Raw genomic sequence first — 14124 nt, forward strand, 5'->3', positions numbered from 1 at the left:
CCCCCACCATCAACATCCTGGGGATCACCATTGACCAGAAACTTAACTGGACCAGCCATATAAATACTGTGGCTACAAGAGCAGGTCAGAGGCTGGGTATTCTGTGGCGAGTGACTCACCTCCTGACACCCCAAAACCTTTCCACCATCTACAAGACACAAGTCAGGAGTGTAATGGAATACTCTCCACTTGCCTGGATGAGTGCAGCACCAACAACACTCAAGAAGCTTGATACCATCCAGGACAAAGCAGCCCGTTTGATTGGCACCCCATCCACCACCCTAAACATTCACTCCCTTCACCACCGGCACACCATGGCTGCAGTGTGTACCATCTACAGGATGCACTGCAGCAACTCGCCAAGGCTTCTTTAACAGCACCTCCCAAACCTGCGACCTCTACCACCTAGAAGGACAAGGGCAGCAGGCACATGGGAACAACACCACCTGCACCTTCCCCTCCAAGTCACACACCATCCCGACTTAGAAATATATCGCCGTTCCTTCGTCGTTGCTGGGTCTAAATGCTGGAACTCCCTTCCTAACAGCACTGTGGGAGAACCTTCACCACACGGACTGCAGCGGTTCAAGAAGGCGGCTCACCACCACCTTCTCAAGGGCAATTAGAGATGGGCAATAAATGCTGGCCTTGCCAGCGATGCCCACATCCCATGAATGAATTTTAAAAAAATAATAAAACAGCCCAAGGTACTTCACAGGAGCATTTATCAAACAAAATTTGACACTAAGTCACATAAGGAGATATTAGGAAAAGTGACCAAAAGCTTGATCAAAGAGGTAGATTTTAAGGAGCGTCTTAAAGGAGGAGAGAGAGGTGGCGAGGCGGAGAGGTTTAGGGAGGGAATTCCAGATCTTAGGGCCTAGGCAGCTGAAGGCACGGCTGCCAATAGTGGAGCAATGAAAATTGGGGATGCGCAAGAGGCCAGAATTGGAGGAGCGCAGAGATCTCAGAGGGTTGTAGGGCTGGAGGAGGTTACAAAGATAGGGAGGGGTGAGGCCACGGAGGGATTTGAAAATAAGAATGAGAATGTTAAAATCGAGGCATTTCCGGACCGGGAGCCAATGTGGGTCAGCGAGCACAGGGGGATGGGAAAACGGGACTTGATGTGAGTCAGGATACGGGCAGCAGAGTTTTGGATGAGCTCAAGTTTATGGTGGGTGCAAGATGAGAAGCCAGGATAACATTGGAATAGTTCGGTCTGGAGGTAACAAAGGCGTGGATGAGAGTTTCAGCAGCAGATGAGCTGAGGCAGGGGCGGATGCGGGCGATGTTACGGAGGTGGAAGTAGGCAGTTTTGGTGATAGAGCGGATATGTGGTCGGAAGCTCATCTCAGTCAAATAGAACGCCAAGGTTGTGAACCGTCTGGTTCAGCCTCAGACAGTGGCCAGGGAGAGGGATGGAGTCGGTAACTAGGGAACGGAGTTTGCAGCGGGGCCTAAAGACAATGGTGTCGATCTTCCCAATATTTAGTTGGAGGAAATTTCTGCTCATCCAGTAATTTGTGTTGGACAAGCAGTGTGACAAATGAGAGACAGTGGAGGGGTCGAGGGAGGTGGTTGTGAGGTAGAGCTGGGTGTCGTCAGTGTACATGTAGAATCTGACGTCGTGTTTTCGGATGATGTCGCAGAGGGGCAGCATGTAGATGAGAAATAGGAAGGGGCCAAGGATAGATCCTTGGGGATTCCAGAGGTAACGGTGTGGGAGCGGGAAGAGAAGCCATTGTAGGTGATCTCTGGCTACAACTAGATAGATAAGAATGGAAACAGGCGATCGCAGTCCCACCCAACTGGACGAGAGGATGGTGTGGTCAACCATGTAAAAGACTGTAGGCAGGTCGAGAAGGATGAGGAGGGATAGTTTACCATGGTCACAGTCACCTAGGATGTCATTTGTGACTTTGATAAGGGCCGTTGCAGTACTGTGGCAGGGGCAGAAACCTGATTGGAGGAATTCAAACATGGAGTTGCGGGAAAGTTGGGCATGGATTTGGGAGGCGACAACACGTGGAAAGGGAAGTTGGAGATGGGTGGCAGTTTGCAAGGACAGAGGGGTCCAGGGTGTGTTTTTTGAGGAGGGGGTTGATGATGGCAGATTTAAAGGGGAGTGGGACAGTCCCTGAGGAGCTAACATGGGGGCCAGGAAGGGAAGTTGGGTGGTTAGCAGTTTCGTGCGAATAGGATTGAGGGAGCAGGAGGTGGGTCCAATGTTCCCTCTAATTTTTTTCGGCCATGTGCGGAATGAATTTGGGTTTGTGCACCAATATAAAGGGTGTGTGTGCCACCTTAAAAAAAAATCACAACTTCGAATAGAAGATCTTTTTAGAAAACATTATTCAGGGTAAATAACAAGTAGAACAAATGTACAAAATAATGGATAATTGTAACAAGGCGAGCTGTCAAGGATTTTTACTTAAACAAAATTGGTTATAGAAATCTCAGAAGAAAACACTGTCACCAGAGGAATGGGGACATCCTGATTGAGACCCAGAGACCGTAGATGACAGGCAGATTATGGAGAAGAGGGTGACTGTCTCTGGTTCGAATGTTTTTCTCTTCTGTCTCTCCCTATCTTCCAGTGTTTATATGTTTTGTCCAAGTCTACTTCTCTACCCCTTATCCTGCGACTATGTTCTAAACTCTCCAGCCATAGGAAACAACCTCTCAGCATCTACCCTGTCAAGCCCCCTCATTATCTTATATGTTTCAATGAGATCATCTCTCATTCTTCTCAACTCCAGAGAGTCTCGGCCCATTCTACTCAACCTCGCCTCATAGGCAACCCTCTCATCCCAGGAATTAATCTAGTGAACCTGCGTTGTGCGGCCTGTAAGGCAAGTATATGCTTCCTTAGATAAGGAGACCAAAATTGTACACAGTACTCCAGGTGAGGTCTCATAAAGCCCTGTATAATTACAGTAAGACTTCCTTATTCTTGTACTCCAACCCTCTTGCAATCAAGGCCAACATGCCATTTGCCTTCCTAATTGCTTGCCGTACCTGCATACTAACGTTTTGTGTTTCTTTTGCGAGGACATCCAAATCTCTCTGAACACCATCATTTAAAAGTTTCTCACTATTGAAAAAATATTCAGTTTTTCTATTCTTCCTACCAAAGTGAATAACCACACATTTCCCCACATTTTGGTTTTATTAATTTATCTAGTTTAAGATTGTGATTTAAGCTCTTAGTTAAACCTCTGCCCTGACTTAGACTGAGAAAAAAAGGTGACACTCACCTACCTGCTGACCTGTGACGTCACTCTTTCAATTTTTGCCTGTGTGAGTTGACGCCAACTGTGTAAAAACTGCGAGTACCCACTCCCCTCGCTCCTCACTCCTCTCCGTACTCGGGCCTTCTGCTGACCGCGCTTTTTATCCTCTCGCTCCTCTTCGCACTAGGGCCTTCTGCTGACCGCGCTTTTTATCCTCTCGCTCCTCTCCGCACTCGGGCCTTCTGCTGACCGCGCGTTTTATCCTCCCGCTCCTCTCCGCGCTCGGGCCTTCTGCTGACCGCGCTTTTTATCCTCCCGCTCCTCTCCGCACTCGGGCCTTCTGCTGACCGCGCTTTTTATCCTCCCGCTCCTCTCCGCACTCGGGCCTTCTGCTGACCGTGCTTTTTATCCTCCCGCTCCTCTCCGCACTCGGGCCTTCTGCTGACCGCGCTTTTTATCCTCCCGCTCCTCTCCGCACTCGGGCCTTCTGCTGACCGTGCTTTTTATCCTCCCGCTCCTCTCCGCACTCGGGCCTTCTGCTGACCGTGCTTTTTATCCTCCCGCTCCTCTCCGCACTCGGGCCTTCTGCTGACCGTGCTTTTTATCCTCTCGCTCCTCTCCGCACTTGGGCCTTCTGCTGACCGCGCTTTTTATCCTCCCGCTCCTCTCCACACTTGTGCCTTCTGCTGACCACGCTTTTTATCCTCTCGCTCCTCCTGCTCCTCTTAGCTCTCAGGCCTTCTGGCCGTGCACGGATGGAGTGCCAAAATGCGCGGCACTCAACGGACTGCTGCGCGGTCGCGCACGCACGCAACTTACAGCGAACGATGGGTGGGTCTCATGGTCAAGATGAGCTCGGAGAGGGTAAGAGGGGAGATAGAAGAGAAACTAGGGAAAGATGCAAGTGCAGGGCTAGGGCAGGGAGGAACTGTAGGGGAAGTTTGGTTTGGTGGGCAAGGGGAAGGGAGGGAAGCGGCAGAGGCAGCTGAATAGATGGTCTCAATCTTAGTGACAAAGAATTCCATGCGCTCCTTGCACTTTTCATTGTTAGTGAGGGTGGAGGGGCGGGGAAAGGGGGTTTAAGAAGACGGTAGAGAGAAGTAGAGAAAAGAAGCAGGAGGTTATCTTTGCATTCCAGAATGATCCTTGAATAGTGAGCAGTTTTGTCAGAGGAGAGCAGGACCCGATTGTGCTTTATGTGGTCCAGCCAGATCTGGCGATAAATGGCTAAAACAGTTGTCCACCATAAACGTTCAAGCCTGCGTCCCTTGGACTTAAGGGAGCGGAGATGAGGGCCGTACCGGGGTAATGGTCAGGGTGAGAGACAGTAATGGTTTTAATAGGGACAAGGCCATCAAAGGTGGAAGTGAGGGTGTGATTGAGCAGATCGGTAGCTGCAGAAATGTCGTGGTGAATGGAGGGCCAAAGACTAGTCCGTTGGGAATTTGAAAGTGCAGTTGTAAGTACTCGGGGGAGAGTTTTTCCAGGGGCAGAGACAGAAGGAAGTGGGGTTGGAAGGGGGATGTGGGAGGAGAGGGATACAATGGAGTGATCAGAGATGGCCTTATCCGTGATTGACACGATGGGAGTGGAGAGGCCACGTGAGATGTCAAGGTCGAGGGGGTGGCCGTGATTATGGGTTGGGGAGTTTATATGGAGGGAGAGATTAAGGGAGGATAGAGGGCAGTGAACTCAGAGGGGAGAGAGAGCATGACGAGTTGAGATGGAGGTTGAAATCACCGAGGATGAGAAGTCGCTCGGTGCAGAGGCTGAGGGAGGAAAGCAGTGAAGATATCTCGGTGAGAAACTTGACGTGGTACTTGGGTGGCCAAAAGAGCTATTGGCCTAACGTGCTATTGGCATGAAATGGTATTGACCCCAATTTGTATTGATCAGTGAGGCTCCTGCCTGAATCAGGGCCGCCCAGAGGAAGGCCCGAGTCAAGATGGTGGCGGAGCGGGAATGGGCCGGTAAATCGACCCCTTGGATCTTAACTCCACTTCTGCATTGTTCCTGCCGGACGGAGGAAATTAAAATTGCTTCATGGTCAACATTTAATAGGTTAGATAGATGGTTGAAGGAAAGAGGGAATAAAGGGATATGGGAAAAGGGCAGAAACATGCTTGGGTGGAGAATAAATACTGGTTGGGCTGAACGGCCAATTTCTGTGTTGTAATTTCCATGTAATTCTATGTCATGAATGAGCGAGGTTGCATTTAAAGTGCTCCAAATACAACATTTCATGGTTGAAGTACAATAAGATGAAAGACACCATGTCAGGGAGATCGAGAGCCCAATTGCCTACACCTGCCATAGTGCCACCAACTGCATCTGCAGGCCCGAGCACACCTACCTTACAATGATTAGGGGCAACAACCCCTGCAGGTAAAAGGTCAGCCTGGAGGCAGTTCCAGATCTGTGCCATCTGCTGCAAGGATGCCTGTAGCCAACCCGTACCCTTGGGCTAGCACTGCCAAAGGCCAGGACCAACTGAACTTCAGGCCCTGGTTCCCGATACGTGCTCCCGGTCTACAAAGCCTCAATCCGGGAGTGCATTCCAGAGATACATGGAATTAAACCTCTGCTGAAATGTTTCTGTATGCCTGGCTCAAGTATGGTCCTGACCATTTAATTTAATAGAGCTCACCATTTGAAGTCTGTTTGAGTCTGCCCCAATAACGATCTGCATCTTTCACCTGACGAAGGGGGAAGCCTCCGAAAGCTTGTGAATTTAAAATAAAATTGCTGGACTATAACTTGGTGTTGTAAAATTGTTTACGATCTGCATCTTGACATTGCTGCAGGCACGTCCACAGTTTGCTTACGTCACAACTGAGATAGATTTGTCTTGTGGAATTGAGGTAAATTAATTGGCCTCTTTGCATTTTATTTTAAATGAAGTTCTAATTACACTGGCCCACGGTGTTAAACTAATGTACCGCGATTAACACTGCTACTTAATAGGTTCTTGTTATATTGACCTCAACCATTTCGCAGCTTGGTCCTTCTGGGAGTTTGTCGCTGCTCGAACTTCCAGCATCGCACTTCTGACCAAGTGCCACCTGTCTCGAAAAATTAGTCACCCCTCATCTATTTTCACACCCTGAGCTCCCAAGCCTGCTGTCGGGCCATTACGCTGCCATTTGTTTATGGCAATGGAAGCAGAGCTTCTCTCCATTTTAGGCAATTCTTTCGCATCCCATGTGTCGGAGGATGAAACAGAGGATGTGTGGCACAGACAACTGTGAACCTTAATGATTGTAAGCTGTTACGCATCGAGGAATATTTCATGGAAATTACAACACAATCAAGCCATTCGGCCCAACCAGTCCGTGGTGTTTATCCTCCACATGAGCAGTGATCCTATTCCCACATGCTCGCTCTGTTCCCACATCCCTTTATCCCCCTTTCGTTCAGCCACCCATCTAACCTATTCTTAAATGTTGACATAGGCTCTGCTTTAATTACCAACTCTGGCAGTGCATTCCACAGCCTCAAAACCTTCCGAGCAAACAAAATGTTTCCTCGGCGCCCTGCCTTAAATCTCTCATGTTTAATGTTACATCGATGTCCTTCCATTCTGGACCCTCTCTACCCCTGAAAATCGTCTGGGGGCGAAATTGGTTCAGGCCCATTTTTCGGGCCTAGATTTCAGAAGAGCAATATGCTGCGTCCCACAAAATGGGCGCCATGCACACCCCAACTGGGAAGCCAAAATTGAGCCTCGGGCCTCGTTAATACTATTTGGGCAAGTTGCTGGTGCCTGTCGCCTCCACAGGAAGCTCGTCCTTTTTAAATGGATGGATTTTGGGCTGCCTGTCTCATCAGCAGAGGTTGGGCGGATCAGGATGCTACTCCTACTCCTCCTGGCTCCACAGGAGCATTTACTTTAATTGATCTATAAAGAAGAAAGAAAGACTTGTATATATATACCTCAGGTTGACTCAAAGCGCTTTACAGCCAATGAAGTACTTTTGAAGTGTCGTCACTGTTGTAATGCAGGAAATGTGGCAGCCAATTTGCGCACAGCAAGGTCCCACAAACAGCAATGAGAAAATGACCAGATCGTCTGTTTTTAGTGATGTTGGTCGAGGGATAAATATTAGCCAGGACATTGTGGCGACCTCTGCTTAGCTCCTCTTTAATTCAGCCAAAGGGTCCGAAAACATGTGCTCGGCCCCTCATGTGAGGGATATAACCCCTTTTTCAGGCGTCCTTGGGAAACAGGATGTTGGTGCTTGAAATTGGCTCACTTTGTGCCCATTTTACACCCGTAAAACGGGCACGACAGGGCCCAATTTCTCCCCACTGTTTCCATCCACCCTGTCCCATCCTTATATAGTTTTAAACACTACCTACTCACTACATAAACTCTGTTCTAACAAAAAAAAGCACCAATTTTCAAGTCTTTCATTGTATTTGTATTCCCTCTTACCAGCCAGCACCCTACTGAATTTGCACTGTACCCTCTCCATTGTCTCAACATCCTTTCTAGAATATGGATCCCAAAACTGCACACAATAATCTAACTGTAGTCTTACCAATAAACAACAACTTGCATTTATACCACACCATTAACGTAGTAAAACGTCCCAAGACGCTTCACAGGAGTGATTATCAAACAAAATTTGACACCGAGCCACATAAGGAGATATCAGGACAGGTGACCAAAAGTTTATTCAAAGAGATAGGTTTTTAAGGAGCATCTTGAAGGAGGAGAGAGCAGAGAGGTTTAGGGTGGGAATTCTAGAGCTTGGAGCCCAGGCAGCTGAAGGCACGGCCACCAACGATAGAGCGATGAAAATTGGGGGTGCGCAAGAGGCCAGAATTGGAGGAGCGCAGAGATCTCGGAGGGCTGGAGGAGGTTACAGAGATAGGGAGGAGCGAGGCCATGGAGGGATTTGAACACAATGATGAGAATTTTTAAATCGAGGCATTGCTGGACCGGATGTACAAAACATAACCCAATCATTTTTTTGTTTCTTTTTGCTTGTAACTGACTGCCTTTATTTTTGCATCATCAATGAGACCTATTCGGACAGACAAAGGGAGATGGAGAGAGAGAGAGAGAGAGAGAGGCATAAAATGAACAGCCGGTCAGTCAACACCTGAAAGTAAAGGTAGAGATAAGACCACTCATCAGTACAGGAATTCCTATTCAACACTTTAACCAGACTCTGGTTAACCTAGAATCATAGAATCATACTGATTGGAAGGAGGCCATTTGGCTCATCGTGCCTGTGCTGGCTCTTTGAAAGACCTATCCAATTCGTCCCAATATTGACCTAGAAAAGATCAATTCAAAGCCCCTCTAGTGAAGTTCCCTAAAGTTGTGCGATTTTAAGATAACATTGCAGTTCTTAAGAACTCACATGTTATACCATGGCTTGGCAGTTTTTAGACAACTGAAGCAATTTATTTTGAGAATGAATGTGTCCAATCAAGGTCCTGTTCTTCAGTACTGCACAACCGATTGCAAGAGTTGTTTTTTGATAATTTCTTAGTAACAGATGTCATTTTGATTTGCATTTAATAACAATGTTGCATGGCAGACTGGTTATTAAGGTTACTGAGCTCGCAACCCAGAGGTTGTGAGTTCAAATCCCACCATGGCAAGTTGAATTCAATAAATTGGGAGATTTACATATGAACATATGAAAATGACAGACAGGAAAAAACCAGCTGGTCCATCAAGCATGCCCCACACGCATGATGGCGGGAGCATCATGAGTCGACACTTCCTACCAACCCAAAAAAGTGACCATGAAAGCTGCTGGTTGTTATAACAATTCTACTGGACCCTAACTGATCTGGGCCTACATGTGACAATAAATATGGTCTTGCCAGTGTCGCTCTCATCCCAAAGACAAATTGTAAAAACATTTATATAATCTGGTCGTGAGCTCACTGAAGCTATCATTTCTCGGGCTCGATGGGCCGAATGGCCTCCTTCTGTTGTAACCATTATATGATTCTATGATTTGTTAACTTAAAACATAACGGAGTAAGAATTGGTCATCTTTACACCCATTCCAGATTGAAAATAGGTGCCAAAAACGCTATGTCCTGCATCCCAAAAACACCTGAAAAAAGGCTGACACCATATTGGCCTCGGACGATTTTCGGGCCTGCTCCGCTCAGGTTTTCTGGGCCTAGGTGCGGCCTAGGAACCAGCTGCCACTGAAAAAATAAGTTTTAAATTTTTAAACAAAAATTCACTTGGCGCCAGGAGGAGTAGGAGTTCTCCTCCCGGCTCCACAGCACTCCCGTCAGCCACCATCTGCCCCTCCTCCCCTCCCACCATGTACCTGAGGGTTGCCAATATTGGGCCGGCCTCGGGCCTGTGCAGCACCGATTCTGGGCCTGAAAATAGACCCAATATCGGGCTGGCCTTGGGCCTGAGTCTGTGCAACCTAGATTCTGGGCCCGAAAATAGGCCCAATATCGGGTGGGCCTCGGGCCTCAGATACTGGGCCAATTTGAAGTCCACCTAAACAGACAAATGGGACTTGAGTTTTTCATCTGAAAGATGGCACCTCCAACAATGCAACACTCCCTCGGGACTGCAATGAAGTCTGAGCCTAGATTGTGTGCTCACCTGGAGTAAGGCTTGAACTCACAATCTTCCGACTCAGAGGTGAGAGTGCGACCATGAGAACAAAGCTGGGAGAGCTCCAGGAAATACAAAAAGAAACCTTAAAATTCAGATGTTGTGATTCTTGAAAGTTGATGGAAAGCAGTTAAGTGAACCAGACCAGGCCATGTAGTGAAGCCAGTCGAATGCAGTATGAAATTCTTGCAGAGGCAGGTTTTTCCCAATGTCCTGATCCTTTTGCAGCAATATGCAGCAGTCACATACTTATGTTTAATTATATGCAACCTTCTTCGATTGACCTGGCCTGTTGCACTTAATTATGTTTTAGTGGACAGGGACTAAACATTACAGAATCTCCTCTCGGGAGATTGAATAAGATGAGGTGTTGTCCTTGATGAGGTAAATTGCACATGGTCTCTGGAAAGAACAGGTTTGAATAAGAAAAAAAAGACTTGAATTTATTTAACACCTTGGAGGCCGGATCTTGCTGGAACGGGGCATCTCCCGTTAGTTAGAATTTTTCATGCAACATTCAGCTCGAAAATTTTTTGCCTGTAACTTTCTGGAAGTGCGAGCTGATAACGGCGTGGTGAGGGCAAACGGGGGATCTGGGACCTTAGTGAATGATGGGATCAACAGTCTATCTCCTTAATCAATGAGAGAATTAAGGATTGAGAAAGAAACCGAGGAACAACTGGGTGAATTGGAGTCAAATCAGGTACAGAAAGAGAAATAAAGAGAGGGAAAGAAAGATTGGATTAAATGAGAGAAAAAGGAGACAGTAAGGAAAAGCAAGAAAAAAATGTAAAAATTTAAAATTTGATGTTTTTAAAATCTCTAATCTCGGCTAGAGAGGTTGATTGGCATTGCATTAACAATTATCACATCGTTAAAAAGATACTTTCCCTGTTAAGTTCCAGACTTTACTTTCTGCAGTGTGTTTAATGTGCAAATCCAACAAGTTCTTAAAAATAACGGGGAGTCTAAGGCTGAGATACCATTATGTGTGAAGTAAAATTGAAGTCAATGGGGATCAGGGGGAAAACTCTCCAGTGGCTGGAGTCATACCTAGCACAAAGGAAGATGGTAGTGGTTGTTGGAGGCCAATCATCTCAGCCCCAGGGCATTGCTGCAGGAATTCCTCAAGGCAGTGTCCTCGGCCCAACCATCTTCAGCTGCTTCATCAATGACCTTCCCTCCATCATAAGGTCAGAAATGGGGATGTTCGCTGATGATTGCACAGTGTTCAGTTCCATTCGCGACCCCTCAAATAATGAAGCAGTCTGAGCCCGCATGCAGCAAGACCTGGACAGCATCCAGGCTTGGTCTGATAAGTGGCAAGTAACGTTCGCACCAGACAAGTGCCAGGCAATGACCATCTCCAACAAGAGAGAATCTAACCACCTCCCCTTGACATTCAACGGCATTACCATCGCCAAATCCCCCACCATCAACATCCTGGGGGTCACCATTGACCAGAAACTTAACTGGACCAGCCATATAAATACTGTGGCTACAAGAGCAGGTCAGAGGCTGGGTATTCTGTGGCGAGTGACTCACCTCCTGACTCCCCAAAGCCTTTCCACCATCTACAAGGCACAAGTCAGGAGTGTGATGGAATACTCTCCACTTGCCTGGATGAGTGCAGCTCCAACAACACTCAAGAAGCTCGACACCATCCAGGACAAAGCAGCTTGCTTGATTGGCACCCCATCCACCACCCTAAACATTCACTCCCTTCACCACCGGCGCACTGTGGCTGCAGTGTGTACCATCCACAGGATGCACTGCAGCAACTCGCCAAGGCTTCTTCGACAGCACCTCCCAAACCCGCGACCTCTACCACCTAGAAGGACAAGAGCAGCAGGCACATCGGAACAACACCACCTGCACGTTCCCCTCCAAGTCACACACCATCCCAACTTGGAAATATATTGCCGTTCCTTCATTGCCGCTGGGTCAAAATCCTGGAACTCCCTTCATAACAGCACTGTGGGAGAACCTTCACCACACAGACTGCAGCGGTTCAAGAAGGCGGCTCACCACCACCTTCTCAAGGGCAATTAGGGATGGGCAATAAATGCTGGCCTCGCCAGCGACGCCCACATCCCATGAACGAATAAAAAAAACGGATGAGCGGCGTAAATCCACCAGCAAGTTCTGGATATTCACAACTCATGGTGTATCTCTTAATCCCCTGAACTTGCTGGCCAGTTTGTGCACTAATAACGGCGTGCGTCATTTACACATGGTTATTTTTCCAGCAAGATTTGGCCCCTTACCATTTCTGTCAGAGGTTTCAATGCATTTTGTATACTATGACATGTAGCAGCAAGATCCCACAAAATGGCACTGAGATTAATGACCAACTGACCTGGTTTTTATGGTAGTGATGGTTGTGGTGTAGGAATGTTGGACGAGACAATGGAAGAGCTACCTGCTCTACTTCAAATAGTTCCATGAGGATCCTGGCAATAGTATGGACCCACCAGAAGAAGGATGGGGACAAATGGATCTTTTCTTATTCCACGCTTTCTCATGTTATAACAAGCCTCTGTGCTGTGCAGTCAACTGAACAACTGAATGTTTACTGGTACTTCCAGCTCTGTTCTACTGACACAAATTCCCAAACCATCTGTACACCTCGCTCCTGCTGCTGTTTTGTCAATAATGAGTCTATTTGTCATCAAGGAAAATCTAACATTTGTTTCAAGACAATTAAATAGAAATGGATCCCACCCCATTTGGTTTGGATGGCTGGGACCTGGTTATGTACACAGTACTCTGCACTATTATTTCTTACTCAACCCATTAGCATTTCAGTCTGACCCTCTCCATCATAAGCTCTGCATAATTGCACTAATAGCACAACGTTGAACCATTAAACCTACATTAAAGATGCCATATTGTTTGAAATATTCCAGTCCTGTTTACTCAGCTAATGGGGTAAATTAATTTCAAGCTAATAACCTAAATGATGTCATTAGGAAGAGGCATAAATTGGTAACATGCACAGAGAACCTTGACAATGTCATTGGCAAATACCAAGGGGAGCCTTCCATTGGTTGATTTTAGGTTTGTGTATTGGATTTGGAGGACGATGGTTAAAAAGATAAATTTAGGAGCTATTAAATTAAAGTTAGAAACTATTTTCATTAAAAATATATGATATTTATGTTGATGTTACTTGATTGGCCATGGCATTCCTCATAGGGAGTCAAAACCAAGTATAGTCTTGAGGTCAAGCAGGGTTAGAGGGCAGGGCATAATTGGACCATGGCATACAGATGTAATTCAAGCGCTTTTTAAATTCATATATTCAACAACAACCATTTGCATTTATACCGTGCCTTTAACGTGGTAAACCATCCCAAGGCGCTTCACAGGAGCATTATTTAGCAAAATTTGACACTGAGCCACATAAGGAGCAAAAGCTTGGTCAGAGAGGGAGGTTTTAAGGAGACTCTTAAAGGAGGAGAGAGAGAGGTAGGGGGGTGCGGAGAGGTTTAAGGAGGGAATTCCAGAGTTTTAGGCCTAGGCAGCTGAAGGCACGGCCGCCATTATGAAGCGATGAAAATTAGGGATGCGCAAGAGGCCAGAATTGGAGGAGCCACAGAGATCTCAGAGGATTGTAGGGCTGAAGGAGGTTTACAGAGATAGGGAGGGGCGAGGCCATGGAGGGATTTGAAAACAAGGATGAGAATTTTAAAATTGAGGGTTTACTGGACCGGGAGCCAATGTAGGTCAGTGAGCACAGGGGTGATGGGAGAATGGGACTTGGTGCAAGTTAGGATACGGGCAGCAGAGCTTTGGATGTGCTCAAGTTTATGGAGGGTGACAGGTTGGAGGCTGGCCATTCTCATCTGTTATTATTATATAATACTTTGATTTTAGTTATTACTTAGAATTCAATAGCAAAACGTATAGCCATTTGGGAAGCAGAATTGGTTGGGGTATAGGTGTTTCTCTGCAGTAAAGAGAGACGCAAAGCTGAGGCACTATAGCATCTCCATTGGTGGGATGATATCATTACAGCGTGAAAGCTTTACATAGGCAGTGTCTATTATGAACCAAGCTTTTGGTCACCTGTCCTAACATCTCTTAATGTGACCCGGTGTCAAATTTTGACTGATACCACTCCTGTGAAGCGCCTTGGACGTTTTACAATGTTAAAGTGTTTTATATAAATGCAAGTTGTTGTTGTTGTAGGACTTGCAATGAAAAAAGTTGACACAAGGTGCTTGCAGATATCTAATTTTTAATATAAATATTGAATCAATGGAAAATTGATGTCGT

The sequence above is a fragment of the Heptranchias perlo genome, chromosome 5 (assembly GCF_035084215.1).
Source record: "Heptranchias perlo isolate sHepPer1 chromosome 5, sHepPer1.hap1, whole genome shotgun sequence".
Lineage (NCBI taxonomy): Eukaryota > Metazoa > Chordata > Chondrichthyes > Hexanchiformes > Hexanchidae > Heptranchias > Heptranchias perlo.